Source organism: Schistocerca nitens, chromosome 11 (genome assembly GCF_023898315.1).
Source record: "Schistocerca nitens isolate TAMUIC-IGC-003100 chromosome 11, iqSchNite1.1, whole genome shotgun sequence".
Taxonomy (NCBI): domain Eukaryota; kingdom Metazoa; phylum Arthropoda; class Insecta; order Orthoptera; family Acrididae; genus Schistocerca; species Schistocerca nitens.
This window is the reverse complement of record NC_064624.1, coordinates 71,794,505-71,821,901: the sequence shown is the minus strand read 5'-3', so window position 1 is coordinate 71,821,901 and position 27,397 is coordinate 71,794,505. Positions and strand designations below refer to the sequence as shown.

The following is a 27,397-nucleotide window of genomic DNA, read 5'->3' as shown; positions in this document are numbered from 1 at the left end:
GTGGAAGGGCGTGGATCACTGCGCGTGTTCTCTTTGCGTCTTTCGGTTCATTCGGTATTTGGTGTTTCGTGATTCGAGTTTCGGCAGCTTTCCGTCTCGGAGTGTCGTTCCGGTGATCTCACGAGAGGTAAACCTGTAGACAGATCTGGTCGGCGAGTTAACGCAAACTCTTTCTGGGCGCAGAGCGCTGGACTTCCGTTAATTTACTGAGCTCTGCCCCACGCTTCCTGCAGGATTTGGAATACTATAAATACAGTTTCGATGATTTATTTTGGAGCACTTGTTGGACATCTAGTTTCGTACTAGTGAGAATCAAGGCAGAAATGAAATTACAGGGTGAATATTATTGAACTGAATGAAATAAAATCGCCATAACGTCTCAACGGTTTGCGTTAGGACGTTAAAACTACGCGGTTAGCCATGGGGCATGATGGGAATTAATATCCGCATGCGTTCGGTTTGCTTTAGTGACAAAGCCCGCTTTAATTTGCATGGGTTCGTCGATAAGCTAAACAAGCGCATTTGCGGGACTGAGAATCCGTACTCCGCGATCGAGAAATCTCTCCATCCTCAACGGGTCACGTAGTAATCGGTGCGATATTTCTTGATGGCACGGTGACTACCGAAAGGTACGTGAAGGTTTTGGAAAATGATGTCGCCCCCATTATCCAAAATCACCCTGATATCAATAAGATGTGGTTCAAGCGAGACGGAGCTCGACACCATCGAAGCAGGAGAGTGTCTGATGTCCTGGAGAAGCACTCTGGGGACCACATCCTGGCTCTGGTGCACCCAGAGGCCCCCAGCCTGAGCCTTGATTGACTGCCATAGTCTCCGGATAAGAACACATGTGACTCCTCATTGTGCGGCTGTATTAAATATAAGGTGTACAGCAATAACGCCAAGACCACTGCTTAACTGAAAACAACCATTCAGGAGGTCATCGACAGCATCGAAGTTCCGACACTTCAGCGGGACGTGCAGAATTTCGCTATTCGTGGGCACCACATCATCGCCAATGATGGCAGACATAACGAACGTCTCATAACCTACAGTCGAATATCTGTAGTGAAATTTACGTGTTAAGTAAACTTAATTAGCAAATTAGTCACAGTTTGTGACTAATTTGCTAATTTGTCACAGTGTAGATTACTTTGCTATAGCTGATGTTATTGGTGGCATGTGAGCAGTGAACGATGTTTTGCATTGTGTTTAGTAAAGAATCAAAATTTCTTGAAATGTTTGCACATAGTTTTGATAATTACTGTTTTGAGGAAAAGGAAATCTAAAAACATATGTTCTGCGTTTACGCTGTACTTCTGCACTTTATTTATGGTTGTTTGTTAATGACTTTGCTTTGAATCCACACTGAAGTGAGATCACCATTCACAGATATTTCAGTAATATCAATAAATATTTATGAATGTTGAACTATAATTCGATGATGTTGGTCATCTTCATTAGCCTTACGGTTTTGTTTGTTCAGTCCATTTCTCAACACTCCGCTAAATAGCCTATAAATTGCTGGAGAAATGAATCATTTCTTATCTGCGACCGACCTCTGTGACACGTAAAGGGGAGCCAGCCCGTAGTGCAGGTCTGATATTATGGCCTTGCGACGTCCAGACACCGCTGCCAGAAGGTACGGAGGCGACTCATTTCCAAATAAAATTTACCGTTTAGGATTTATGTCTTTTGAACATCGAACCGAAGCTTTGTTGTACGTAAATTCGCGAATTCTTTTGGATGTGAGTAAATACGAAGTTTTCTACTCTCAGTACAAAACTTAATAACTGGAAAAATAAATTAATCTATTCTACTTCTTTCCAAATACCGTGGACAAAAGACAATAAGCTGTATGACTCAACAAATCTGAAAGTTAATTCAGTGGAAGTTTTGAAGCCATATGTCCTGACACTATGTGACGCAATGGTACCGAAAAGGGGTTGACAGACAGTGGATATACTAAACTTCGTCTCCAAACTTTTTTCGCTGAGGACGATCTTACTATGGTGCCTTATTTAATTCATCAAGGGAACGTCTGAACAACAGATATCGAAATATATATCCATTGGAAAGAAAAACAAGTGAAATTATTCTGCAGAGGAATAGGCACTGGATCTGACACAATATCAATCTGTTTCTATTTGCAGCATGCGAAAGAATTTTTCTCCTCCTCCAGCAGCAATATACCGTACATTTGAGGAGCGAAGCGTTCCTAGATTTGGAATTCTCTCTTTACAATTTCTCATTGTATTAGAAATAAAAAAGGTAATGGAACGTTATCTACAACCTGTACAGAAATAGGACTGAAATTATAAGGACATGAGAAGGTAGCTTTGAAGCATATTGCGTACGTAATTGAATGTACACATTGATCGTCTTGTGAAGAAACCAAGGGCAAATTGAGAAACGAAATAAAAAACTAACGGAGAAGAAATGTAATATTTAAGGTTATCTGACGAAACTGTAATTGTGTCACAGACTGCAAATGATTTGAAAGATCAGTTGAACATAATGGATACAGTCTTGAAAATAGGGTGTAAAATGAGCATCAATAAAAGTGTGACAATAGTTCTGAAATTTCGTCGAATTAGATGGTGTTGACTGGAGAATAAGGTTAGTAAATGAGTCAGTAAAAGCAGTTGCAAAACTTTGTTCTACGGACTGGAAAATAGCTGTTGATTCCCAATGTAGATGGGATATAAAATGCAGACTGGAACATCGTGAAAGGAATTACTGAAAAGAAGAAATCTATTAAGTTCTGATAGCAATTTAAGTGCCAGTTAGTGGTATCCGTTACGAGTGCAGCCGTGATTGGAAGTGAGACGTGGAGGGTGAATAGTTCAGACAAGGAGATAATGGTACATTCTGAAATGTGGTGCAACAGGAGGACGTTGAAGATTAGATAGGTAGATTGAATAAGAAATAAACATGCAATAGACACAAAATAAAATACAAAAATTTTATCTTGAGTGTAATCGTTCAACTGTACAATATTTTCTGTCACTGAGCATTTGTGTAGAGTCACAGATATGAAACATGCAGTATTTTCGTTGGATGAAAGGATAGACTCTTATTGTATGACTACTTCAAATGGCGGAGGGTCATGTATTTATTTCAGAAAATGAACACAGTTTGAAGCAAGACATGACCTTAGCACGGTAAGTGCAGAAAAACTCTCTGTTATATTGGCTATTTAATGGACAGGAACTCATAACGCCAACAAATTAATCAATATGTATGTGTTTGTCTCGATATCCTGGTGATAATTTGGATATTTTTCTCAATAAATTAACGGAAGTACTAGCTAAATCCTCAAGTACAATAGTCTACATATTGTTGTGTGGAGACATAAACATGAAGACAAGTATCATAAAAGAAACTAGTAGCATCCCCACAAATATCCTTCAGAGTTTTGGGATGTCCCAGTTGGTCAATAGTACAACAATGGTTACTACAACAACGGCATCAGTGATTGATAATCACGCCAAAAGTATGGACAGACAAAAGTGTGAAATAGCTGTACAATATCTTGGATTATCAGAGCGTTTCTGTCAAATAACAGTAAAATCGAATATGGAAAATTCCCCAAAACTGCAAGCTTATGAAACATATTTATCAGAAATCAAAATACAAGATTTTCCAAAAGAACCAGCGTACCTAAACCTGGGATAAATTGTAATGAGGAACGAATGTAAATGGTAAATCCTCAACATTATTTAAATTAAATTTTCAAAAGACCTTTTGAAAAGCACCCAAATCACTAAAAATGTTTCACAAAAACAAATGAATAACCGCAGTTGTTTAGAAGTCTTTCCAAATCCTTCTGTGCCTCAGTTACATTAAAAACAGTCCTAATGAGCGAGAATTATTAAATCCTTATCGTAGGTGCCGAAAGATTTACAAAAAGTCGCAAACTGCTGCAAAAAGTTGCTACAACAACAGAGCAAGAACCTAGTAAAACTATGCAAAACTAAAGTATTAAAGGTGAAAAGGATTAGACGAAGTAATAATGTGTGTACTGAAACACTGCATAGAGAGTATACAAGCTCCGTTAATACACACGAATTCTTGACATCAGGGAAATTTCCAGAATGTTTAAAACAGGCAGAAGTTGTACACCTACCAAACCAGAGGTAAGCAGACAGTTAGAAGACTAGTGGCCCATTGCCCTGTTATGAACATACTGGAAAATATAAAACACTTATGAAAGACATTTTAACTAAATAATTTTTTGGTTTTCGAAGGAGTAGGAGTATAGAATGAGCCATAGTGTAACTCATAACTTGATGCTCTTGACAAAGATGAGTGAGTGACACACAGTTTTTAGATTATTTGAATGCTTTTGATACTGAAATCCATAACATTCTACTAAATAAGTTAGAAACATTAGTAATAAGAACAGTAGCTAATGATTGGTTCTGACCATATCTAGCACAGGGTAAAAATTGTACAGATATCACATACGTCAAATATGTCTAAAGTCTTAGTAAAGCATTTATCAAAGTTAATACATATTAATACAGGAGTGCCTGAGGGTAGCATTTTATGAACAATACTCTTCCTGATATACGTCCATGGCTCTCCCACTATTGACAGTCATGGAGAAATAATATCTTTGCTGATGACAGCAGTACTGTAGTCTCTGAGAAAACTAGGGAACTCTTTGTAGAGGGAGAAAACAAGGCCCTTAAGGAGTTTTACAATCTGACAATAAGCCATAAAGTGTCATTGAAGATAAAGAGAACAAACGCCAGGAATTTTAGTTTGAAGAGTGAAAGTGATCCTATTCAGTTAAATGTAGATGGCACCTCTATAGACAATGTAACAAATGGAAAACGTCTAGTGATGAATACTGATTCTCAGTTGAACAGCCAAAGGTACTTGCGAGGTAACGTATTCAGCACGCTATACCCTTAGAGACCCGCCATCATTATACACTGAAGCACCAAAGAAACTGAAATCGGTCTGCATATTCAAATACAGAGATACGTAAACAAGCAGAATACAGAGCTATGGTCGTCAACGCCGACATAAGATAACAAGTGTCTGACGCAGTTGTTACATCGGTTACTAATGCTACAATGGCACTTCGTCAGGATTCAAGTGAGTTTGAACGTGGAGTTACTGTCGGCGCACGAGGGATGGGACTCAGAATCTCCGAGGTAGCGATGAAGTGTGGATTTTCCAGTACGACAATTTCACGAGCTTACCGTGAATACCGGGAGACCAGTAAAACATCAAATCTCCGACATCACTACAGCCGGAACAAAATGCTGGAGGAATGGGACCAATGACGACTGAACAGGATCGTTCATCTTGACAGAAGTGCAACCGTTCCCAAAATTGCTGCAGATTTCAATGCTAGGGCATCAACAAGTGTCAGTGAGCGAGCCATTCAACGAAACGTGTTTGATATGGGCACAACACAAAGCTTTACGTCGCGCCTGGACCTCTCAACACCGAAACTGTATTACTGACGACTGGAAATTTCTAGCCTTGTCGGGTGAGTCTCGTTTCAAATTGTATCGAGAGGACGGACGGAGACAAGCTCCTGAATCCATGGACGCCGCATTCCAGCAGGGGACTGTTATAGCTCGTGGAGGCTCTGTAATAGTGTGGGGCATGTGCACTTGGAGTGATATCGGACCCCTCATGTGTCTACATCCGACTCTAGCAGGTGACATGTGCGTAAAAATTCTGTCTGCTCACCTCCACCGATTCATGTCCGTTGTGCATTCCAATGGGCTTGGCCAATTCCAGCAGGACAATTCCAGATATGAACATTATTGGGCATATCTGGGATGCCTTGCAACGTGCTGTTCAGAAGAGATCACCACCCTCTAGTACTCTTACGGATTTAAGGAAAGCCCTCCAGGATTCGTGGTGTCAATGCCCTCCAGCACTACTTCAGACATTAGTCGAGTCTGTGGCACGTCGTGTTGCGGCACTTCTGCGCACTCGAGGGAGCCCTGCACGTTGCCAGGTACGTGTACCAGTTTCTTCGACTCTTCAGTGTATTACAGCCAGCATCTTTTAGTTACACACTGTTCATATGTACGCTGAATTCTTAATTATGATATTCTCTTCTGGGAATCAAATGTACAAAATACGAATACAATTTTCAAACTGCAGAAAAGTGGCATCACATCAATAACCAAGCGTTGTACTCGAGGTAATTGCAAAGATCTGACCAAAACACTGGGGTTTTAAGTGCACTGTATGTGTACATTTAGAAACCAGTTGTACATATCAAAGATGACATTTGCTTTTACTGCACGAAGAGCTGGAACAGGATAAAGACGGAACTTGCCTTTAGCCAGAAAAAAGGAATAAAACTGCACACTACTTTTCCAAAGGAGATCACGGATATTGCTAATACAAACCTATTTAAACAGAAAACTGAAATGTACCTGTTAATCCAAACATTCTATACAGTGAAGGAATACTTAGATAACGCAGAGAACGGCCTGGTAAGTAAATGTAATACAAAAAATAACGATAGTAAAAAACCTAATTTTCGATGTAACTTTTTCACTCTACATTTCCCTTCCCCACTTTTTTGCCTTCATTTTTCTGGAGGGATTGCGCCTCCCACAGCTGTGCAGTGTATAACAGTGAGACCCCTGTCCTCCACCTGAGCTAAGCACCCCACTCGTTATAGAGGGATGCAGGCTCTGCTTTTCAGGTTAGCAGGTGCGAAGCTGCGGTGCACTAAATGCTCCTCACGTCAGCTGATAGTGTGCGCCTGTGTAGTGCTATGAAACAATCTGTATACAGCGTGTTTAGCGTGAGAAGTGACAGTGTGTGAGAAGTAAAAGGACAGTGTAGCATTAGCGTTTGATCACTGTGAAGTAACCCGCTTGTGAGACAGTATTCCTCCGCGCACGCAAGTTTCCTAACAAGGCGCCGGCTTATCCGTCAACAGAGCGCCATTTCCTGGTTCTAGGCCGGCCGTTGTGACCGAGCGGTTCTAGGCGTTACAGTCTGGAAAGGCGCGACCGCTACGGTCGCAGGTTCGAGTCCTGCCTCAGGCATGGATGTTTGTGACGTCCTTAGGTTAGTTAGGTTTAAGTAGTTCTAAATTCTAGGGGACTGACGACCTCAGAAGTTAAGTCCCATAGTGCTCAGAGCCATTTGAACCATTTTGAACATGATTCTACCCTCGGCACTTCCCGCGGTGAGAAGGCCGCGAGCTGCCGAAAACGAGGATGTAGAGTTCCGGGCAGCGTGAGCCGAGTTGAGCCGTGTTTACACCTGGAGACAGTGAGGTATCACGTGGAGCGGAACCGAAGCTGTGTCCAGTACAATCAAGTACGGTCATAAGAATACGTTTTATGCTACGTTTACCTCCGCTTAGACTACGTGATAATGCAGAACAACAGGTTTAGCCGCAGCACTGACCAGCCATCTGGTGCAACTAAACTGCAATGATATGAGCAGTTGGAGTTCAGACGTAAAAAGAGACGAGCAGAGAAACAATGTAGCTTCAAATGTCAGTAATCTTTAAAGAGAATGAAATAACATTCGGCACTACCTCACGCTTCTTAGCTGTCCAGACGGAAGCCATAAAATGCTCTCGTTCTCACCTGACATGGTGTAAGTAGGCTGTCTACATCTACATCCATATTCTGCAAGCCACCTGACGGTGTGTGGCGGAGGGTACTTTGTGTGGTGTCACCGCCAGACACCACACTTGCTAGGTGGTAGCCTTTAAATCGGCCGCGGTCCATTAGTATACGTCGGACCCGCGTGTCGCCACTGTCAGTGATTGCAGACCGAGCGCCACCACACGGCAGGTCTAAAGAGACTTCATAGCACTCGCCCCAGTTGTACAGCCGACGTTCATAGCAATGGTTCACTGACAATTACGCTCTCATTTGCCGAGACGATAGTTAGCATAGCCTTCAGCTACGTCATTTGCTACGACCTAGCAAGGCGCCATAGCATTTGATAATTAATATTGTGAAGCATGTACAGTAACGAGAGATGTTCTACAATTGTGGATTAAAGTTAAGTATTACATCCACTACGTACTTTATTTGCTACTATACATTCCCTTAACTGTTCCAGACCTCACGCCAGTCTGCGTGAGCTTAACGCGTGCCTTTCGGCTAACCTCCGAGTGGCTTGGCTGTCTTGCCACGCCGCTACACTTTGAGTACCTCTATCGGTTCTCCCCTCTATTCCAGTCTCGTGTTGTTCGTGGTATGCCTCTGTGTGGGCTCTAATCTCTCTGATTTTATCCTCATGGTATCTTCGCGAGATATACGTAGGAGGGAGTAATGTATTGCTTGACTCCTCGGTGAAGGTATGTTCTCGAAACTACAACAAAAGCCTGTACCGAGCTACTGAGCGTCTCTCTTGCAGAGTCTTCCGTCACGCTTTCGCGATTACTAAATGATCCTGTAATGAAACGCGCTGCTCTCCGTTGGATCTTCTCTATCTCTTCTATCAACCCTATCTGGTACGGATCCCACACCAGTGAGCAGTATTCAAGCAGTGGGCGAACAAGTGTACTGTACTGTAACCTACTTCCTTTGTTTTCGGATTGCATTTCCTTGGGATTCTTCCAATGAATCTCAGTCTGGCATCTGCTTTACCGACGATTAATTTTCTATGGTCATTCCGTTATAAATCACTCCTAACGCCTACGCCCAGATAATTTTAGGAATTAACTGCTTCCAGTTGCTGACCTGCGATATTGTATCTAAATGATAAAGGATCTTTCTTTCTGTGTATTCGCATCACCTTACACTTATCTACATTGCGATTCAGTTGCCATTCCCTGTACCATGCGTCAATTCGTTGCAGATCCTCCTGCATTTCAGTACAATTTTTCATTGTTACGACCTCTCGATTCACTACAGCATCATCCGCAAAAAGGCTCATTGGTTGAAATGGTTCAAATGGCTCTGAGGACTACGGGACGTAACATCGGAGGTCATCAGTCAAGCCTCAGTGAACTTCCGATCTTATCCACAAGGTCATTTATATATACTGCAAATAGCAACGGTCTCACGACACTCCCCTGTGGCACACCTGCAATCACGCTTACTTCGGAAGATTTCTCTCCATTGCGAATGACATGCTGCTTTCTATTATCTGGGAACTCTTCAATCCAATCACACAATTCGTCTGTTAGTCCATATGCTCTTACTTTGTTCATTAAACGACTGTGGGTAACTGTATCAACCGCCTTGCGGAAGTCAAGAAATACGGCATCTACCTCGGATCCCGTCTCTAGGGCCCTCTCAGTCTCGTGGACGAATAGCACGAGCTGGGTTTCACACGATCTGTTTCGAAACACATGCTGGTTCCTACAGAGTAGATTTCTAATCTCCAGAAAAGTCATTAGACTCGAACATAACACGTGTTCCAAAATTCTACAGCTGATCGACGTTAGAGATATAGGTCTACAGTTCTGTACATATGTTCGACGTCCCTTCTTGAAAACTGGGATGACCTGTGCCCTTTTCAAATCCTTTGGAACGCTACGCTCTTCTAGAGACCTACGGTACACCGCTGCAAGAAGGGGGGGGGGGGGTAAGTTCCTTCGCGTACTCGGTGTAAAATCAAACTGGTATACCATCAGGTCCAGCGGCCTTTCCTCTTTTGAGTGATTTTAATTGTTTCTCTATCCCTCTGTCGTCTATTTCGATATCTAACATTTTGTCATCTGTGCGACAATCTAGAGAAGGAACTACAGTGCAGTCTTCCTCTGTGAAACAGATATGGAAAAAGACATTTAGTATTTCGGCCTTTAGTCTGTCATCCTCTGTTTCAGTACCATTTTGGTCACAGAGTGTCTCGACATTTTGATTTGATCCACCTACCGCTTCGACGTAAGACCAAAATTTCTTAGGATTTTATGCCAAGTCAGTACATAGAACTTTACTTTCGAATTTATTCAACGCCTCTCGCATAGTTCTCCTCACACTGATCCTCAACACTATTTGTACTTGAGACAAAAGTTTTGTGTTGAGCAGTCAGGTACTCTGAAATCTGCTTTATGTCACTTTTGATAAACAGAAAAATCTTCCTACCTTCTTTAATATTCCTATTTACGGCAGTAACCGCTTTATGGTCGCTGATTCCCTGTTCTGCGTTACCTCTTTCCGATAGTTCGGGTCTGTTTGTCAGCCAAAGGACTAATATGTTATCGCCACGAGTCGGTTCTCTGTTTAACTGCTCGAGGTAGTTTTCAGATAATGCACTTAAAAAACTTTCACTGGATTCATTGTCCCTGTCACCCGTACTAAACGTTTAAGTCTCCCAGTTTATATCGGTCACTTTTGTTAAACAGAAAAATCTTCCTACGATTTTCAATATTCCTGTTTACGGCTCAAGTCATCGATGGAGTAACCGCTTTATGACCTCTGATTCCCTATTCTGCGTTACTGTTTCAAATAATTCGGGTCTGTTTAGGTTTTTATGTTGGTAACGCCACGTACTGCTCTGTATGAAAATCGCTGACTGCGCTGTGTGCAGTCTGTGGCTGGTTGGACTCATCGTTGCAATATTCGCTAGTGTAGCGCTGGGGAGTTGGACTTGAATAGGGCGTAGCGTTGGGCAGTTGGAGGTGAGCCGCCAGCAGCGGTGGATGTGGGGAGAGAGATGCCAGAGTTTTGAGAGGTTACTATGAGAGGACGATCTGGTCGTGTGTCCGTCAGGAAAAGGAAATTTGTAAGACTGGATGTCATGAATATGACTTTTGCTCTATTAAGGTAATTACATTGTTTGTTCTCAATCAAAATCTTTCATTCTCTCACTATGCCTATCAGTAGTTAATGCCTTCAGTTGTTACAATCTTTTATTTAGCTGACAGTATTGGCGCTCGCTGTATTGCAGTAGTTCGAGTAACGAAGATATTTGTGAGATAAGTCATTCATGAAAGGCATCAGTTATTGTTAGTCAGGGCTATTTTTTTGTAGGGATTATTGAATGTCAGACTGCGTTACGCTAGAATATTATATTTGAGTTTAGTGATGATCAGAATAAGTAAAGAGAAAACTGAGTACGTTGAGTTTTGCTTAGCTGTTTGAAAATCAAATAACGTAAGAGTTTTTCCAGCACTGTCATTCTTTACATACAAAGGGGAAATTTCGTATGTCGATCCTTAGCCGAGGATACCTCAATGGAACCTTCTGATTTTTTCTTGTAGTTTGTGTAATTAGTATAGTTATTGTTTATTGCTAGCGCTCAGTTGTAGAGGGAATCTCCTTTGTAGTTGTAGTTTTCCATTGTTGTACATTAAAACAGTTGCGAAATGCATTTAGATTCGCACCAAGTATTTCGCAGCCGCCGTTGCAATTAAGTCCATATTATTTTCAGTGCAATTTTAATGTGTTTTCTTATTTTGCTCTCCAAATTGTGCTTCTCTGGGTTATCGTGTGAAATATTTTGCCAATTATGGCGTGTGAAAAACGTAACACTAGGCTGCAAATTAAATTGAGAAATGACAGTGAAGACGAGAGTAGTGTGTTAGCGCCACCGTGTAATGGATTAACAAATATTCAGAATAGTAATTTGGTAATTGTGCATAGGGAAACGGACCAGGTAATAAATAAGGGTGTAGACAGTACAACAGCTAGTGAACAGGGTAGTATTGTCGATCGATCGGTCGGCAACAGCTCGCCCCAGGAATCCGAAATTACAGGACACAATCTTGCAAATACCGTAGATTTTGCGTCCTCACCGTTATCTCAGTTAAGTCAAGACAGATTTTTTGCTTTTCAAAATGCGAATGTTTCCGGTGCAAATGCACTGCCGAAAAGCATATAGGAACAGGTTCCAGACACTAATACATTATTATTGTAATTAATGCACCAAATGGAACAAAATCAAAAACAATCACAGCAACAAATGGAACAAAATCAGTCACCAACACAGGAACAGCTTCAATAGTTAGACACAACTCTTGAACAAACATGCGAAGATTTAACTGCTGAGTTACTTAACATCGTAACTAAATGTCAAAAAGTCTGTGATAACGTAAAAACACAAATTTGTTAGAATTTTCAAACTATATTTTCGCGGCATGAAAATGCATTACAGAATCACGAAGCAGCTATAAAACAACTGCAAACTATTGTTCATGAAAATCACGACACCTTTCGGCCTAAAATTGACTCAGTTGCATCTACCGATTCGGTTACGCCACTTGCAAAAACTCAGGAAAACTTGAAGAACACATTAGATACTCTAAAACTAAGTTGAGCAAAACACAGGGAATAAATCAACTAATTATCGGAGAAAGTAGCCGAACTTTCGGATCAGTTCACTAGCTTATCTACAAAGATACATGATAATCTGAATGACACAATACCGGTAGCCTTCACTGACACAGAAGGGTATGAACAAATTAAGAAATTGAAACAAAATCAGAATCAAATCAATACACAGTACGAAAGAGATATCCGGGAGGTACAAGACCAGTTGACATAGGTACAGAGGAGACTCGCGCTCCAACACAGGAAGAGGGACTTGGAAATACGAAGAGTCACAAAATAATAGCACAGGGCATTTTGGAAATTGTGAAAGTAAATGGCAAGGTGCATCAAAATCTGCGATGGAACCGCCGACACGACGTAACAATGCCCGATATGCGACTCGCCGTCATAATGATTTTGACTATAACCTGTTCATTACTACACGTAAATTCAAAACATTTAAGAATTCCGGCAATGACATTCATCTAGCGTGGCTCCATCAATTCTCTCACTGTTTTCCTACCAGCTGGTCATTAGAGTACAGATTGGAATTTATGTGCGGCTATTTGGAAAATGAACCAGCCGTAAGAATGCGTTTAGTCATTCGCGATTGTCACACTGAAGGAGAATTCTGTCATCCCTCCCTCTCAGCATATAGGTCTCAGGATACTCTAGACCGGGTAAAACATAGCATCATAATGATGAAAGACTTTCAACAATCTGAATTCTCCAGTCTTGTCAAACATTTTGAAGACAAATCCATACAGCCCCTCAGAACTCATCCGCATATGCTTAATCAAATTGAACATTTAAGACATATTATTTTGGCAGGACGTTGCAAAGACAATATCAAAGCTTTTCAGTTATACAAGAAGTGGAAATTGGCAATGACAATCGCTGGACGCAAAACCAGGAAAACAACAATTACAGGTCACAGCCGTCACAACTTCGTGACGACAGAAATAATAACTGGACTGTACAAGGGTATTCTTACAACGCAGATCGTGAGCAAAACAGACACCACCTGTATGACAACCGTTGGCTGAGAAATAATAATTACAGGGAAAGATCACTTCTCTGCAGTAATGATTATGACAGAGATAATCATAGAAACATACAATGTGGGAACCAAAATAATTATTATGAAGGGAGACAGAATAAATTCAGATGCAACATCCCACCGCGCAGTTACAATTCAGGGAGAAATTCTCCATCACGTGACAGACAAGAAGAAATTATAGAAATTACCAACATCATGACAGACGATATAGTCTTAACAACAGACCAGAATTTCACAAAAACTGGAGTGATTGAAACAAGGCAGGGCCCTCTCGACAAGTTGAAATTGTAGAGGTTAGATCTCCAAATTCCAATAGCGACGCGCGCCAGCAAAGAGACAGTAGGCAAATGACTGACACCGCTGACAGCGACAAAACGTACTTATGGAGCTGACGATGTAGCTGCCGTGGCTATTAATTACGTAAAAATGAAACACTTTAGGGACTTATTACTCCAGGAACTCGACGTAAAACAACATTGCATATCCCGTAATTCACATTATAGTAAATGACGTAAAATTTATAGCAGTGCTTGTCTCTGGCAGTCCCATTTCAGTAATTAGTAAGACAGCCTTTAGCAAATGCAATAAATCGAACGATTGCCCTACACTTCCTTTACGTCAGATTAAATTACAAGGTAAAATTTTTGGAAAAGGTGTAGATGAATGCCAACAAACCAACTTAGAATTCCTTTGTCACAGTCACAGATTCACCATGAACTTTATTATCGTTCCATTATTGCTGACAGAAATTATATTGGGAGTAGACTTTTTGAATGAATATGAAGCAATCTTAAACTTTCACAATGCTGAAATAAGTTAAGAGAAAGAACGTAAGTCAATAGCATTGAAATTTGAAGATTGGCTCTCAACCCATGACAACGAAATTAAGCGGCATTACCTCTTGATAGGCAAGAGTTCGGAACTTTCCACGGAACTTGACACTACCAATCACTCTGCAAGTATTGACAGGGATGATATCGACGACGCATTCGAGACTAATGACTTAATTCAAAACTAAATTAAAACAATTGAGAAATGTAGTGACACTGATAGGCAGGATCTTCTTCACATTTTTCAAGCACATTCCACAGCTTTTACTCACAAAACAGGAACCATCAAAGGATTTCAATATCAGTTTCGTGTTCGTGAGCATACTAAATTTTGTGTTAGACCATGTGCAATTTCGGCACATTATAGGGACTGTGTTAGAACAGAAATACATTGTATGCTCGACGATAGAATTATTCAGTCAGCAGTAAGCTCATACAACAATCCATTACATGTTGTTGAGAAGAAAATGGATCGGTCAGACTTGTCTTAGATTTCAGACAAATCAATACTATCGTCATTCCTGAAACAGACAGTGCACATATGTTGGAAGAACTTCTTCAAATGGTGTAAAAGTGTTGTCCTGTAGTGATCTCAGATCCAACGTTTATCAGATCGAACTTCATCCAGAAAGTAGAAAATACACACATTTTCTTTGTTTCGGCGTTTGTTATCAATTTCGGAAACTTCGTTTTGGTTTGAACATTTCTTTGGCAGCATTTATTCGTGGGCTAAATTCCATATTACCTGAGTTCTTAAAACGTCACATCACCTTATATGTCGACGATATTCTAACAGCAAATGCGTCATGGGAACAACATAATCGCATCCTCAACAGTGTATCACGTATTTTATCAGAATTTGGAATTACAGTTAACTTGGACAAGTCTGAATTCGATAGGACAAAGGTGAATTTTTGGGGACACATTATTTTCTGAAGGCATTAAGCCGGATCTTGAAGAGTTATAACCAATCAGAACCATTCCAGTTCCATCCACAAAAAAACATGTCCATATTTTACCAGGTCTCGTGAACAATTACCGTCGTTTTCTGAATATGCAAATTCTAGTAACACCAAAACTTTGTTCTCTCACTGGAAAAATTACTATTTGGAACCTGGACGAACAGGCACACTTTGAATTCAATTCTTTGAAAGAAGCGCTTCTTAACGCCCCAATACTAGCTCATCCAGATCTGTCACAAGACTTCTGCCTTAGCACAGATTCTTCTAAAGTCAGTCTTGGTGCTCATTTATTTCAAGAAGCCATAGGAAATTACACTACTATTCAGAAAACCATTGCTTTTGCTAGCCACGTGCTAACAAAATCGGAAAATAATTATTGCGTTACTGAATTAGAAGCTTTACCTATCGTTTGGCATTCAACAAATTCCGTTTCTTTCTTTCTGGTAAACACGTAAAAGTATACAGTGATCATCGTGCATTACAATTTCTTATGTATTCAAAATTAAATCTTGACAAGTTAAAACGTTGGGCATTGTTTCTGCAAGAATTCTACTTCACAGTAGTCTACATTCCGGGCAAGGAGAACATTGTTGCGGACGCACTATCACGTGCACCGACTGGGCTTCAGAAAAGTAACGCAGAAACCAACCTGAAGAAAAATTTCAGTATTCTTTACTTTAAGAAAGTCGCGTTTGAGAACTTCATCATCACATCTTTAAAGGACATAGCTCATTAACAAGATAAAGATTCGATTTGGAAAGGCATCAAAAGTAAATGGCACGAAAAGACACACACACAGATTCGGTATTATTATCTGGTTAGAAACAACATACTCTTCAAACGTTGCACTGTTGATGACTAGATATGCGTACTTTGCATTCCTGACGATTCTGTCAATAAGGTCGTTTGGTACATTCATTTCAGGTACACACATTTTGGCCCACGACAATGTTATCATATTCTTTGGACGACTTGTTATTTTAAAATATGGAAAAGAAAATTCGAAGAGTCTTGTCTATTTCTAAACTTCGTCAAAAAGCTAAACCATATACCACCTCACATCGTGCTCCGTTGTTTCCTATCATTCCCTCTAAATTAAAAAGAATTTGCTGCTGTTGGTCTCTTGGGACCCCTTGTCAGAACATCAAATGGATTTTTGAACGTTTTAGTCAGTGTTGAACTTACTTCAAAATTTATTTCTTTCACATGGTTACGTAAAGCCACTGAATGGTCTGTATCCAATGCCTTTGATAGAAATATCTTACTAGAAGTTCGACACGTTGCTAAAGTCATTTCAGATAACGGATCGCAATTCAGATCTGCGGTTTGGTAACGCATGCTTCAGAATCATAAAATCAAAACCAGTTTTATTTCATTGTACTCACCACATTGTAACCCTTCTGAACGGATCGTGAAAGACATCAGTGAGCTTTGCAGACTTTATTGTCACAGAAAGCATCAATATTGGGACAGATATTTACACTTATTTCAAAACGTGCTGAATGAAATGCCTCATGACTCCCCTGCTTTACCACATATTCTTGTGCTAAAGAATGATGAACCACCGAACAGAATCCGAGAGCTTTGTACCTTTTCCGAATACACGTAAACTTCGACAGAAAGACATAATTGATTTGGCTATTAAAAATATGAATTCTGCTGCAGACAAAAGGAGAAAACTAAACGGTAAAGCAAATGCAAAGAAACTCTATATTGGTCAGAAAGTTCTCATTGAAGCTCATTCATTGTCACATAAGAAGAAACACTTGAGCCAAAATTCTTTCTGATTTACAATGGACCTTACAGGATCCGACATATACCACATGATAATTGCATTGAAATTGAAACTCTGCGTACTAGGAAAGGTAAAGAACTACATCACAGCCGGCCGGAGTGGCCGAGTGGTTCTAGGCGCTGCAGTCTGGAACCGCGCGACCACTAGAGTCGCAGGTTCGAATCCTGCCTCGGGCATGGCTGTGTGTGTTGTCCTTAGGTTAGTTAGGTTTAAGTAATTCTAAGTTCTAGGGGACTGATGACCTCAGAAGGTAAGTCCCATAGTGCTCAGAGCCATTTGAACTACATCACATTTCACAAGTAAAACCATTTATTGAGAGATAATTTGCTCTCTGAATTAGTCATTGCTATAAGATTTCTACTTCATGTTACTAGTATGCTTTGTCACACTTAGAAAGTCTTAGCTTGTAACAATGTTTTGAAGTCAGTTATCCAGTCAAGAACCTATGTAACATATTTAGACAGTAATTACAAATGCATTTTTGTAGTGAACAATCGACACAGTGTTATTGTGTGTACATTCTTGCTTGCTCGTTGCACGATTATGTAACGACTATAAGGCTTACACAATTAGAGCATATACTGCTAATGAGATTTTAATGCAACATTTTGATTTACTTGAATAGACATTCGGAATTTAAAGTACTTTCTGAGAGATAAGAGATGACACAGTTGTTAGTTTATTTGACAGCTACATGATTATATGACGTCGCTATTAATGAGTAATACAATTTACATTATTGCTTCTGCGCCATTTCTGTTTTATATCCGCACAGTTTTTCTACATTCTTCTGGAAAGTAAAATATGTTCTAGTAGTAACCTTTGTGGTATAGCTAAAAGGAGACAGCCTTTTCCATAGCACAACAATACATTACAGTACAATACTTTCTTGGTCACGGTAATGTATGAAATAACTACGACATTATATGCATAGCATTTCACTTTTGTTTATAACGAGATAAGTATATTTACTTTTGTAGAACTTTTTTTATGGACGACGATAACTAAGACACATGGGACATTTTTTACCGTTAAGTAATGACACAAATTATCTTACAGCAAGACACACAGCTTACAAGGGGAGGCCGCCAATTGTGAAATTCAGATTCGATTCATACTGTGCATAATAAAAGCTCATGGCCAGAGGTGTAATGTGGCAAAGCACCAAGATGCATTTCTCAGCCGATGTCGAGAAAATCGACAGTTAAAAGAAACCGCTGCGGTGAAATACTCTCTACGATTAATAAATTACTGCAGCCTCGTGGCGCAGCGGTAACTGCTCGGGTTCGTAATCCGAAGGTCGCCGGATCGAATCTCGCGCCATGCAATTTTTTTTATTATTAGTTTTTTGTAATTCAAATTATATATATATATATATATATATATATATATATATATATATATATATATATATATATATAAACTATTAATGAATTGCTTATGCATGTTGCTGAAGGCGGATCGCTCTCCAATTGTACCGCCTCCATATTTCCGTTTGTTTAACAGGGTGTACCAAAGCTCTCCCGTCCGCACCGATTTTCGACTATGTTATAAGTTGCGCTAGGGACTGCATCTACCTTCTTTAGAAGTTAGCAGGCAACTACGCTGTCATGCGGCGGCTCGTTTCGGCCCATTCAACATCTGTCCAAGTGTAACGAGCGAGTAACGGAGTTTATATTTCATACCTGCCACAGCAAATTTGTGTTCGTGGGGTCTCTATTCTAATTCGAACGTTTGACTTAAGCTATACGTATTCGTTTCGGAATATCGTTTCTACGTCTTCCATTAACTATACGTGGTTAACATTATTAGGACAATTAATAACATTTATAAAATACAACTTTGTTTGCGGAAAACGTAATGATGTTCGAAGTCGCCAGTTTTTCCATGACAAACGACTTTCAACAACTTATTATATGCATAATTGTTGCAACAGATTGCCAGGAATTATATGTGTGTGTGTGTGTGTGTCTATACACACATTTGAATAACAAAAAACAAATACTAAAAAAAAAAGGTTGCATGGCGCGAGATTCGATCCGGCGACCTTTGGATTACAAACCCTAGCGCTTACCGCTGCGCCACGACGCTGTAGAAAATTATTAATCGTAGAGAGTATTTCACCGCAGCGGTTTCTTTTAACTGTCGATTTTCTCGACAACGGCTGAGAAGTGCATCTTGGTGCTTTGCCACATTACACCTCTGGCCATGAGCTTTTATTATGCGCAGTATGAATCGAATCTGAATTTCACAATTGGCGGCCTCCCCTTGTTAGAGCTATAGGACACGCATTTGAGTGATTAATTTTTGTACTTAAATCATTTTTTTTTTCAAAGATTCTCTAATTACAAAGATACAAGGAAGGTTGTTGGTGATACATTTCATTCCATTGCTGTAACCTGTAACACCTGATGTTATAATTACACTAATGCTCAGGGGGTACACGTTTACTTTGTGTACTAAGTGTGTGGCAAGTGCATAGAGCCCTAGCTAATATGGCATTTGCTTATTCAGTTTTACACATTAGTACCACATTTCTCTAACACAGAATTACACAGCTATCTGATCATTTAGCTGAGAGAGACAAAGATTCTTTTTACTACATCAGCGACTCATGTTTATGAAATTACACAGATAACTTCACACTTATGAAATTGGATTGTGCCTACATTTTTGTGAACTGTTCATATTTGCTTAAGAAACCACTGTGATACTATGACAGCATGTTTTTAGAGATTTTGAAATTATTTAAGAAAGCTACGATGTTTTTGAGATCTGACTGAGGTGTTATGCTATTATTATCGCGACAACAATATGTATGGTGACGTTGAGGTGTGGTTGTGGTCATTATGATGGGTCCATGACTGTGGCTACCACTATGCTGACTGAAATTTTTGGACACTGTTATATTTATGGAATTTTCTTTCTACACACTAGTAACATTAATTTTCAACCTGTGAAATTTTTTATATGAGACTGCCACTGTAGTGGAAACCACTATTGAAGTGTTTCAGTAAGAGAGTAAGTGACCTTGACGTAATGTGCTGTGGGCACCCACCTGCATGACAGTTGCCTGGAAAAAAACCATTAGTGTGTGCCTTTCAGAGGCTAAGGTGTAGGAAAAAGAGGCCACAAACCTCACTATTGACATTTCTTTGTAGAAAGCATTGCAAGTATGACTTAACAACATATGATTACAGTGTGGAGCTCATACTTTCTGATATTTACTAAAATGCCTAATGAAGTGATGAGAAATATTTTATATCTATGTGCCTGATTATGACTACTGTCTTTTTAGTTGAGAGTTCTTTACTGCCTTATCGTTAGTGAATGAAACCAGTATGCTTTGCCTTATATATATTTGCTCATTTTGTTTAGTAACTGGTTTCTAGCTGTGCTGCAGCATTGGTTCAAATGGAATTTAATAGCTGTACTAATGTAAATATGTTCTGTCTACAGATGTATTAAATAATAATTTTATGATCTACATTCTTGATAAAAGGAGCACTAGTAAACAAAAGAAGCATATGGAGAAGTGATTGACAAAAAGAACAGTATACATAATTTCCTTTTCAAGGACTTGGCAATTTTTTTGTAGAATAGGTTGTTGTGGTGCATCACTTTAGTGTTAAGATGTGACACAGGTATTAACATGTAAATAGACATTTCCATACCTGCATTGCTATCTTCATGTAATACTTTTTCTGCTTCGGCTTCGTCAAGTTTAGGTATTGTTTACTGCTTTTGCTGGTGCTGTTTGTCAGGTATTGTCCTACTGAATTTTACTTTGTACTACTCATATAAGCCAGTTTTACCATTGATTTATTTTTCTTGTTTGCTGCATATTGCCTTCTATTAGTTGTAATGTTGCATTTGCTTTGGTAATTTAGATATATTGCTGCTTGCTTTGCAAATGCATTTTTTTTGTCATTTCTGTTTGTGTTAATGCTTGTGCTCCTGCATTGCCTCGTTCCTTTGTTTATGTGTCTGAGCTCAGTAGGCTTAACTTAGCTTAAGAGGGGGGATACTATATAAGAAACTAAGAATAGGGAAAGAATGCATTGAGAAGCTATATGAGAAAGGTTTGGCCAAAAAAAGTAGTGCACAATGAAGAATAATTATTTTGAAAGAGGATATAAACAAAAAAGTAGGGTTGAGGACAACAGGTTTAGGTAGGATTTTCTTGAAAACAAATGATGTGGTAAGATAGCGAAAAATAAATGACGAGCTAAGGTAATAGAAAATACAGAAAGCATGCTTAGATAAGACCTTTTTGCGAAAAAAGTGTTGAAATAAGAGGAAAGATCTACTGAATGAAGTTTAGGGTTGGACTGCAGTACTAAATATTATATTGAAAACAAACCCTGTCCTTTCCTTTTGTGTTATTCTGCTATGTGTTTACATGTACCCTTGGGTGTCTATGTTCTTCCTGTCTTTATGTGTTTATCTGTTAAGAGTTTTGGTGTAGAATTTTCTGATACTAAACTGCATTTACTATGATGAGGAGTACTGTTATCCTCAAATACTATGGAAAAATGTTTAGATATTATTTATTCTGTTATGTTTTCCTTTAATGATCATATGTCAAATTAATGTTACAATATTCTCTTTTCTCATCTATTTACTTATGTCACAATTCCTATAATACTCATGTATGTGTTTATTTCTATTCTTTTGTTGAACTTGTATTACTACAAATGTTGTTTGTATTATTATGTTCTTTAATGATGTTTTCTGTACCTTTATAATTGTATTCTTATGCCATAAATTTGTAATTGTGCAGACACCAGTTCTTCAAATTAAGTGAATAGTAGGGATTCATTTTACTGCACACATTTCTGTTGGTCATACTGTGTCAAATCTCAGATGGTAAATGACTGTGTTAGTGTTTGGACATGTGTTGATAATTCACCAAGAGACTGGTTAACTACATTCCAAAAAGTTTGTGACTGCACAAGCAGTGGTTCATGGATTTACTATATTATCTGCCACACTCTTTGATGGTAACTGTGCACCCACACTGTCGCAACAGATGATTGCTTGCTATATGTACAAGGACTACACTGGGTCTGCACCTTGATGGCCCACCAATAACATTATCTCCACCAGGACTAACGTCGGTCTGCATCGGTGGTGGCTCTCTATTACCATCATTTCTACAGGAAATACTGTGGGTCTGCTCTGATCACCTACCTACCAAAATTCTGCAAAACTTCGACTGTGGGTTTGCTCTGTTGTGGCCCATTACCTGTCTGCATGTCAAGAGTTAGCACTGTCTTTCTATTGGAAGGACAACACAACTTCTTCAAGACTGCATGGAAATCCACTACTTCCGTGTGCACTTTCTTTCACTGCTCAGGCTTGGGCATAAAACTATAATTCTTACTGTGATGAAGGATCAGGACTGCCTTTATGGACTGTGAGGACAATTTTTGCTTTTCACCAACATTGTGTGAATAAATGCGTGCATTTGATATCTTTGTTATTGTAATTATGATTTTTTTTTCAAATCAGTACTGTCCACTGCCCAAAACAATTTGTAAAATTTTTTGCGGGGCGCATGGGGCTTTTTAGGTTTTTATGTTGGTAACGCCACGCAGCGCTCTGTATGAAAATCGCTGACTGTGCTGTGTGCAGTCAGTGGCTGGTTGGACTCATGGTTGGAATATTCGCTTGTGTAGCGTTGGGCAGTTAGATGAGAACAGCCTGTAGCGTTGGGCTGTTGGAGGTGAGCCGCCAGCAGTGTTGGATGTGGGGAGAGAGATGCTAGAGTTTTGAGAGGTTACTATTAGCGGACGATATGGACGTGTGACCGTCAGAAAAAGGAAATTTGTAAGACTGGATGTCTATTATGACTTTTGAATACTATTAAGGTAAATACATTGTTTGTTCTCTATAAAAATCTTTCATTTGCTAACCATGCCTGTCAGTAGTTACTGCCTTCAGTAGTCAGAATCTTTTATTTAGCTGGCAGTACTGGCGCTCGCTGTATTGCAGTAGTTCTTCTGTAGGATTATTGAAAGTCACATTGCGTTGCGCTAAAATATTACCTGTCAGTTTAGTGATGTTCAGAATAAGTAAAGAGAAAACTGTTTGAGTACGTTGAATTTTACTTAGCTGTTTGAAAATCAAATAACATAAGATTTTTTCCAGCGCTGTCATTCTTTACATACAAAGTGGAAATTTCAGTAGTATTCTAATTAAAAACAAGAGTGATTAGAATTCCTAACTTAAACTCAAGGTCAATTTTCTGAGTGCGCTATGCGAGATGCAAAAGCATACTTTAGGTATTTCACCATACTGTTGAATACTGAAGCTACTGAAATCATTAATTACAGTCAGTCGTCTCGTCATCTCTCAACTCCTTGTTTATCTGAATGCGAGAAACACGTTTCAGTTTCGGAACTATGATCTCCTACATTGATAACGAGGCGATCAACAATAGAATCCACAAAGTCACTCAGGCGCCGTATTTTCTCGTCTTATTTTATGAGGTGCCGTTCTATAACCCGCCGGCGTTCGGAAGTGGCATGTGAAAAAGCTGTGTGCATTAGTTCCAATACGTCTGTCTGGCAAATTAACAGTCTTGTTATTTCTCAGGCCAAATCCCTTAGCTTGGCTCCCGATCAGTGCTGTTGGATTCATACTGTAATGGGACAGTAACAACTGTGAGAGTGCTGTATTTTTATGGCGAGCTCGATGTTGTGAAAATGATTGTTCTTCATGTTGCTGCGACACTCATTACTCTCGTTCGTGTGACACTACATCTGTAGTATAAGACAATGGACACAGTGCAAATAAAGAGTGTTCGTTTATTTTTATTTTACGCCTAAAAATTATATTGTTATGTGTTCTTAATTCAAGCAACCTTTATTAACAATCTTTCATAAAACTCGATAATTAAGAATTTATATTTCTAATGAAAACAGGAATTTCGCGCGGAATATGTAATTTGATACAAGAAGAGGAGCATTACTCATAAAAATGATGAATTTTGCAATTACTAGATGTAGGTATTTGAAATTGACCGAAACAAATGACGAAGGCGAGACTCGAACGAACGATCCATGAACTGTACCAGATTATCACTCTACCACACTAAAGATTCAAGAAGAATACAATAATTCCAATCACAAAGAAAGCAGGTGTTGACAGATGTGAAAATTACAGAACTATCAGTTTAATAACTCACTGCTGCAAAATACTAACGCGAATTCTTTACAGAAGAATGGAAAAACTGGTAAAAGCCGACCTCGGGGAAGATCACTTTGGATTCCGTAGAAATGTTGGAACATGTGAGGCAATACTGACCTTACGCCTTATCTTAGAAGAAAGATTAAGGAAAGGCAAACCTAAGTATCTAGCATTTGTAGACTTAGAGAAAGTTTTTGGCAATCTTGACTGAAATCCTCTCTTTCATTCTGAAGGTGGCAGGGGTAAAATACAGGGAGCGGAAGGCTATTTACAATTTGTACAGAAAGCAGATGGCAGTTATAAGAGTCGAGGGATATGAAAGGGAAGCAGTGGTTGTGAAGGGAGTGAGACAGGGTTAGTAGCCTATGTCTGATGTTATTCAATCTGTATATTGAGCAAGCAGTAAAGGAAACAAAAGAAAAGTTCGGAGTAGGTATTAAAATCCATGGAGAAGAAATAAAACTTGGAAGTTCGCCGATGAAATTGTAATTCTGTCAGAGACAGCAAAGGACATGGAAGAGCAGTTGAACGGAATGGGAAGTGTCTTGAGAGGAGGGTACAAGATGAACATCAACAAAAGCAAAACGAGGATAATGGAATGTAGTCGAATTGAGTTGGGTGATGCTGACGGAATTAGATTAGGAAATGAGACACTTAAAGTAGTAAAGGAGTTTTGCTATTTGTGGAGCAAAATATCTGATGATGGTCGAAGTAGAGAGGACATAAAATGTATACTGGCAATGGCATCGAAAGCGTTTCTGAAGAAGAGAAATTTGTTAACATCGAGTATAGATTTAAGTGTCAGGAAGTCGCTTCTGTAAGTATTTGTATGGAGTGTAGCGATGTATGGAAGTGAAACGTGGGCGATAAATTGTTTATACAAGAAGAGAATAGAAGCTTTCGAAATGTGGTACTACATAAGAATGCTGAAGATTAGACAGGTAGATCGCATAACTAATGAGGAGGTATTGAATAGAATTGGGGAGAAGAGGAGTTTGTGGCACAACTTGACTAGGGATCGGTTGGTAGGGCATATTCTGAGGCATCAAGGGATCGCCAATTTAGTTCAAATGGTTCGAAAGTGGTTCAAATGGCGCTGAGCACTATGGCACTTAACTTCTTAGGTCATCAGTCCCCTACTTGAACCTAACTAACCTATGGACATCACACACATCCATGCCCAAGGCAGGATTCGAACCTGCGACCGTAGCAGTCACGCGGGTCCAGACACCAATTTAGTATTGGAGGGCAGCGTGGAGGGTAAAATTCGTAGAGGGAGACCAAGACATGAATACAGTAAGCAAATTCAGAAGGATGTAGGCTGCAGTAGGTACTGGGAGATGAAGAAGCTTGCACAGGATAGAGTAGCATGGAGAGCTGCATCAGACCAGTCTTTGTACTGAAGACCACAAAAACAACATGTTTCAGTTACGACGAAGTTGTTTTAAACGAACCAAGGTAGACCATTGCTTTGGGGCGGATGTCTGGTTACCTAAGTTGCTGAATGCGAGAGAGCTTAAAAATTAGTTCCACAGCGTGCAGTTTTTCCCAGTGCGACTGATGAGGTCATATACCGAACTTGGAAAAATAACACAAGTGCACCCTTAAATATTTGGCCTTTAAAGTGTTGCTAAATGGAGTGAATATACCCAAAACAACTTTCGGATGGTGGGCTGTGCTATCCTGTGGCTAAAAGCCGGACTTGCAAGATTCCACAGTCGCCAGGTAACGTAATGTTACCAACAGCCTGTCACACAATAGGGCATGAGCCGTTCTTTTATCAGTGATCTAGGCTGGTATGATCACAAGACCTGCAAACATATGATTTAATTCTCTCTTTCGAGATTGTGAGATAGGATAGCCACCCCCATGACTGTGTCACACTTGCTAATTCTCTCTTCTATCTCAGAGAACAGTTTCTGGAATCAAGCCATGTCCATCCTCTCGAAGTTCCGAAATTTTTGTGGATTTCCGGGCCTCATTTCTTTCATTAGCAATGAATATATTCGAATGCCTTCGTTACTCCCTTTCAGCCACTGGCTTTTAAGCACTCTTAAGGAATGCATAAACCCTGTCCCAGAGTCAAACCCAACAAAATCTGGCTTTTCGTTCACACCGTCGTTCTGCACTAATCCGAAGATTGACAGTCACTACCAGAGCAACAACTCCTAAGACAAGTGCGTCCTCCGTGTGTAGAATGCGGTATAAATGTATATTTATATATACATATACCTTTGTAACCAAGTGTCGTAATATAAAACTAACTGTTGAGTCTGTAATTCTGAACAGTAGTAACCTACAGTAGAGACTAACAATTACTTAATAAATAATAATAAGAAAACAACTTCTTATTAAACAGGTACCCTGATCGAATGGCGTTACAATATATCACACTGTTCCAATTGTGTTTCTCGCGGTAGAACGGACGACATAACATGAAATCAGACAGTTCTATTCGTGTTTCGCGCGTTACTACCATCTATTGCGCATGTGCGACAGGTACATTACCTCGTGGCTGGTGTAATAGGTCGACGTGAACCAGTCTGTAGTTACAGATATGCACACTTGGAGCGCTGGTGCATAGGCATACGCTTTATGCGCATCGTGTAAGTGGGACTTTACATCCGGTCCTTACGATGAGCATCCCAGCGTCTGTTCAGTAAGCGGGTTTTGATGTTTGTGTCGCCGAGGCACTTGTGCTGAGTTGTGATCGTTTGGCTGTGAGCTGGGCTGACTGCATTAAGGCCGTTTGCCGTACCAGTTAAATTACCACAGGCCCACTGAACTTTCATAAAGTGCGATCCGAATTAAAGTGCCAGTTAGTCGTGCGTCTCGTAATCCTATCCCATGAGAGTTCTGATTTTTATTTCGTAAATTCCTGTCAAGTGGACAGAGAATCTGACGCTTTAAATTGTCATTAGCGTGTGGCCTGTCAGTTGGGGTTCACTCATAAGTCTTCTCACCGTGTGTATTCGGATTTGTATATCTTTCTTCTGAAGTTTAATGTTTTGTCTATTTCTGTTGTAAGCAGACTGTGTGCTGTTTATGGTTTCTCTATTATACTGTGTAATGGCATGTGGAAAATGACACTGAATCTGAATACCCTACTATGTCTGTTAGTTAAAGGTTGTGATATGTATCATGATCAAACAAGGTAACAGGTTAAGGACTTGTCAAGTTCCTGCACTCGAGAAAAAGAATTTGGTGTTACACATTTGGGTACTAAATAGTTTCTTTACTGTTTACAAATGTCTACCTTTGTATTTTGGATTGCTCGGTTATTACTGTGTTATATGTTTCAGGGCAGGGACTACTCAGGAGGACATCGTTATCAAGAGAAA

The 27,397-nt window shown here is 39.6% G+C and overlaps 1 protein-coding gene and 1 non-coding gene across 4 annotated transcripts in view; one reads left to right on the top strand and one right to left on the bottom strand.

Moving 5' to 3' along the window:
- The window catches only part of LOC126213585 (uncharacterized), a 124,128-nt gene that overhangs the window by 87,594 nt on the left and 9,137 nt on the right, over positions 1–27,397 (bottom strand). The gene's annotated exons all lie outside the window — the stretch shown is intronic.
- On the top strand, positions 16,955–17,038 carry Trnas-gga (transfer RNA serine (anticodon GGA)). Its single transcript is given in 2 exon segments — positions 16,955–16,994; positions 17,004–17,038. It is a non-coding gene; the product is annotated as a tRNA-Ser (tRNA).